A 6,000-nucleotide genomic window follows, 5' to 3' on the forward strand; every position below is an offset into this window, starting at 1 on the left:
CATTGGACACTGTGCTATCTAACCTCCAAACGAGCTTCAATGCCATACAGCACTCCTTCCGTGGCCTCCAACTGCTCTTAAATGCAAGTAAAACGAAATGCATGCTTTTCAACCGATCGCTGCCTGCACCTGCATGCCTGTCGAGCATCACTACTCTGGACGGTTCTGACTTAGAATATGTGGACAACTACAAATACCTAGGTGTCCGGTTAGACTGTAAACTCTCCTTCCAGATTCACGTGAAGCATCTCCAATCCAAAATCAAATCTAGAATAGGCTTTCTATTTTGTAACAAAGCATCCTTCACTCATGCTGCCAAACATACTCTTGTAAAACTGACTATCCTACTAATCCTTGACTTCAGTGATGTAATTTACAAAATAGCCTCCAACACTCTACTCAGCAAATTGGATGCAGTCTATCACAGTGCCATCCGTTTTGTCACCAAAGCCCCATATACTACCCACCACTGCGACCTGTATGCTCTTATTGACTGGCCCTCGCTTCATATTCGTCGCCAAACCAACTGGCTCCAGGTCATCTATAAGTCTTTGCTAGGTAAAGCCCCGCCTTATCTCAGCTCACTGGTCACCATAGCATCACGCACCCGTAGCACGCGCTCCAGCAGGTATATTTCACTGGTCATCCCCAAAGCCAACTCCTCCTTTGGCTGCCTTTCCTTCCAGTCCTCTGCTGCCAATGACTGGAACGAATTGCAAAAATCACTGAAGCTGGAGTCTTATATCTCCCTCACTAACTTTAAGCATCAGCTCTCAGAGCAGCTTACCGATCATTACAACTGTACATAGCCCATCTGTAAATAGCCCACCGAAGTACCTCATCCCCATATTGTTATTTATTTTTTTGCTCCTTTGCACCCCAGTATCTCTACTTGCACATTCATCTTCTGCACATCTATCACTCCGGTGTTGATTTTTAAATTGTAGTTATTTCACTTCTATGGCCTATTTATTGCCTTACCCCCTAATCTTACTATATTTGCACACACTGTATATAGATTGTTTATATATATATATATTGTTTATCCCATGTGTAACTCTGTGTTGTTTGTGTCGCGCTGGTGTGCTTTATCTTGTCCAGGTCGCAGTTGTAAATGAGAACTTGATCTCAACTGGCCTACCTGGTTAAATAAAGGTGAAATTTAAAAAATACATGGTAGTCACCTTAAGACTCCGGGGTCGTGCAGCGGTCCAAGGCACTGCATCTCAGTGCAAGATGCCTCACTACAATCCCTGGTTTGAATCCAAGCTGTATCACATCCGGCCGTGTTTGGGAGTCCCATAGGGTGGCGCACAATTGGCCCAGCGTCTTCCGGGGTTGGCCGGGGTAGGCCATCATTGTAAATAATAATTTGTTCTTAACTGACTTGCCTAGTTAAATAAAGGTTAAGTGAATTAAAAAATGAACTTGGGGAATATAGATGGTAGTCACTTTAGGAAGTGGGGATAATAGATGGTAGTCACTTTAAAACATGGGCGATTATAGATGGTAGTCACTAAAACATGTTGGGATTTTGGATGGTAGTCACTTTAAAACGTGTGGGGACTATAGATGGTAGTCACTAAAACATGTTGGGATTATAGATGGTAGTCACTTTAAAACATGGGCGATTATAGATGGTAGTCACTAAAACATGTTGGGATTTTGGATGGTAGTCACTTTAAAACGTGTGGGGACTATAGATGGTAGTCACTAAAACATGTTGGGATTATAGATGGTAGTCATTTAAAAGTCACTTTAAACATGTGGGGACTATAGATGGTAGTCACTAAAACATGTTGGTAGTTTAGATGGTAGTCATTTTAAAACGTGTGGGGACTATAGATGGTAGTCACTAAAACATGTTGGGATTATAGATGGTAGTCACTTTAAGACATGTGGGGACTATAGATGGTAGTCACTAAAACTATAGATGGTAGTCATTTTAAACATGTGGGGACTATAGATGGTAGTCACTAAAACATGTTGGGATTATAGATGGTAGTCACTATAGATTTCACTAAAACATGTTGGGATTATAGATGGTAGTCACTTTAAAACATGTGGGGACTATAGATGGTAGTCACTAAAACATGTTGGGATTATAGATGGTAGTCACTTTAACACATGTGGGGACTATAGATGGTAGTCACTAAAACTATAGATGGTAGTCATTTTAAAACATAGTTGGGTCACTAAAACATTATTATAGATGGTAGTCACTTTAAAACATGGGGACTATAGATGGGACTATAGATGGTAGTCACTAAAACATGTTGGGATTTTGGATGGTAGTCACTTTAAAACGTGTTGGGACTATAGATGGTAGTCACTAAAACATGTTGGGATTATAGATGGTAGTCACTAAAACATGTTGGGATTATAGATGGTAGTCACTTTAAAACATGTGGGGACTATAGATGGTAGTCACTAAAACATGTTGGGATTATAGATGGTAGTCATTTTAAAACGTGTGGGGACTATAGATGGTAGTCACTAAAACATGTTGGGATTATAGATGGTAGTCACTTTAAAACGTGTGGGGACTATAGATGGTAGTCACTAAAACATGTTGGGATTATAGATGGTAGTCATTTTAAAACGTGTGGGGACTATAGATGGTAGTCACTAAAACATGTTGGGATTATAGATGGTAGTCACTTTAAAACGTGTGGGGACTATAGATGGTAGTCACTAAAACATGTTGGTAGTTTAGATGGTAGTCATTTTAAAACGTGTGGGGACTATAGATGGTAGTCACTAAAACATGTTGGGATTATAGATGGTAGTCACTAAAACATTTAATTATAGATGTGGGGATTATAGATGGTAGTCACTAAAACATGTTGGGATTATAGATGGTAGTCACTAAAACATGTTGGGATTATAGATGGTTGTCACTTTAAGACATGTGGGGATTATAGACGGTAGTCACTAAAACATGTTGGGATTATAGATGGTAGTCACTAAAACATGTTGGGATTATAGATGGTTGTCACTTTAAGACATGTGGGGATTATAGACGGTAGTCACTAAAACATGTTGGGATTATAGATGGTAGTCACTAAAACATGTTGGGATTATAGATGGTAGTCACTTTAAGACGTGTGGAGATCATAAAGGTTTAATAAGTACTTCACAATAGAAATTGCCCCTTGGAGCAGCTGGAAGACAGTAGGGCCTTCTATAGCAGACAACTGTGTCGTCCCTCCTCTCCTCCCTCTCTTTCTACCCCCTCCAGGGTTCTCTTCCACTGAACGCCCAGGACAGGACAGTCAAGGCGAGAGCACAGAGGAAAGCATCAGTCATTATTCATCATTTAAATATTTATAAATGGGTTTTGGACCCTTTATGTTGTGTTTGTTATAGGGTTTTTAGATTCTTTAACTGATTATATACATTTTTAACTGATAGCATAGGTCTATATATATATATTTGATCCAATATGTGTCACGCCCTGGTCTAAATATTTTGTGTTTTTCTTCATGTATTGGGTCAGGCCAGGGTGTGGCATGGAGTTTTTGTATTGTGGTATGTTTCGTCTGGGGGTTTTGGTGTGTATGTTAGTGGAATTGTAGCTTAGTATGGTGTTCTAGGAAAGTCTATGGCTGTCTGAAGTGGTTCTCAATCAGAGGCAGGTGTTTATCGTTGTCTCTGATTGGGAACCATATTTAGGCAGCCATATTCTTTGGTTGTATTGTGGGTGATTGTCCTGAGTGTCTTGATGTCCTTGTTTGAGGTTAGTAGACACAAGTGTAGGCTGTTTTCGTTTATTGTTTTGTAGTGTTATGTCGTGTTTTACGTTTGTTTAATAAAGATGAAATGCAATCGACACGCTGCAGTTTGGTCCGACTCTCCTTCACCATATGAAAACCGTGACAATATGGCTGTGAGCGTTATACAGCAGAGTATTGACCACTACAGAATCACGGAGAACCTCACCAGCAGATTGTAGTAGCAAACAGCTGGAGGCAATGGTTTGTCCTATGGAGCTCCATTTTTGCGGAATGGTCTGCCTTCCCATGTGAGAGACGCAGACTAGGTCTTTATTGAAGACTCATCTCTTCAGTAGGTCCTATGATTGAGTGTAGTCTGGCCCAGGAGTGTGAAGGTGAATGGTAAGGCACAGGAGCAACAAACCGCCCTTGCTGTCTCTGCCTGGCCGGTTCCCCTCTCTCCACTGGGATTCTCTGCCTCTAACCCTATTACAGGGGCTGAGTCACTGGCTTACTGATGCTCTTCCATTCTGTCCCTAGGAGGGGTGTGTCATTTGAGTGGGTTGAGTCACTGACATGATCTTCCTGTCTGGGTTGGTGCCCCCCTTGCGTTGTGCAGTGGCGGAGATCTTTGTGGGCTTACTCGGCCTTGTTTCAGGATGGTAAATTGGTGGTTGAAGTTATCCCTCTAGTGGTGTGGGGGCTGTGCTTTGGCAAAGTGGGTGGGGTCATATCCTGCCTGTTTGGCCCTGTCCGGGGGCATTGTCGGACGGGGCCACAGTGTCTCCTGACCCCCTTTGTCTCTACCTCCAGTTATATCTGGAGTATTTCTCCTGTCTTATCCGGTGTCCTGTGTGAATTTAAGTATGCTCTCTCGAATTCTGTCTCTCCTTTTCTCTTTCTCTCCTTTCTCTCTCTCAAAGGACATGAACCCAAGGACCATGCTTCAGGACTATCTGGCCTGATGACTCCTTGCTGTCCCCAGTCCACCTGGCTGTGCTGCTGCTCCAGTTTCAACTGTTCTGCCTGTGGCTATGGAACCCTGACCTGTTCACTGAACATGCTGCCTGTCCCAGACCTGTTGTTGTCAACTCTCTAGAGACAGCAGGAGCTGTGGAGGAACTCTGAATGATCCGCTATGAAAAGCCAACTGACATTTACTCCTGAGGTGCTGGCCTGTTGCACCCTCGACAACTACTGTGATTATTTATTATTATTTGACCCTGCTGGTCATCTATGAACAATTGAACATCTTGTCCATGTTCTGTTATAATCTCCACCCGGCACAGCCAGAAGAGGACTGGCCACCCCTCATAGCCTGTTTCCTGTCTAGGTGTCTTCCTAGGCTCTGGCCTTTCTAGGCAGTTTTTCCTAGCCACTGTGCTTCTACACCTGCATTGCTTGCTGTTTGGTGTTTTAGGATGGGTTTCTGTACAGCACTTTGTGACATCAGCTGATGTAAGAAGGGCTTTATAAATACATTTGATTGATTGTCATTTCCTCTACAACAGAACAATCTGTCTCCTCAGAGACTCAGGAAAATACTGTACTCAACTAAATGAGGATTTGCTGATGAAACTAAAGCTATATATACTCCACCAATAGGGCCTTCTAAAGCCCTCCTGTCATCTTACTTTATTTCAGTCCATAGCTTTTAGGGCCTTAATTACATAAAACATGATGGATTGATTGATTGATTTTAATACAGCTAATAACTCCTCTTAGCTAAATTAAAAACGGCATCTGTACATTAACTGACATCAATAATTCTCCCAGGGATGTTTTAACTAGTACTAATCCAGTGCCCAGCGGCCGGCCCTCCACCCTCCTGACAGCCAAGGAAATCAACCCTGGCAGGCGTTGATTATTATTAAACCTCAGCTGTCATGTTGTACTGTGCTAGATGATACTTTCTTTCTCTCTCTCTCTCTCTTGCTCCCATCTCTCTCCCCTCTCTCCTCCTCTCCTCTCACTCTCTCTCTGTCTCCCCCTCTCTTTCACTCTCTCACCCCCTCTCTCACCCCCTATCTCTCTCTCTACTCCTCTGTACACAATCTACTATTAAGACATGTAGCTTTAAGACGTGGTACAGTACTCTCTACCTGTTAATAAGATGTGGTACAGTACTCTCTACCTGTTAATAAGATGTGGTACAGTACTCTCTACCTGTTAATAAGATGTGGTACAGTACTCTCTACCTGTTAATAAGATGTGGTAGCTGTCCAGTATGTCTGAGATTGAGTAGAACACCAGAGGGGTCTCCGTGTCATATGGCCCAGGTGGA

Source organism: Oncorhynchus keta, chromosome 2 (genome assembly GCF_023373465.1).
Source record: "Oncorhynchus keta strain PuntledgeMale-10-30-2019 chromosome 2, Oket_V2, whole genome shotgun sequence".
In the NCBI taxonomy this organism is placed as follows: domain Eukaryota; kingdom Metazoa; phylum Chordata; class Actinopteri; order Salmoniformes; family Salmonidae; genus Oncorhynchus; species Oncorhynchus keta.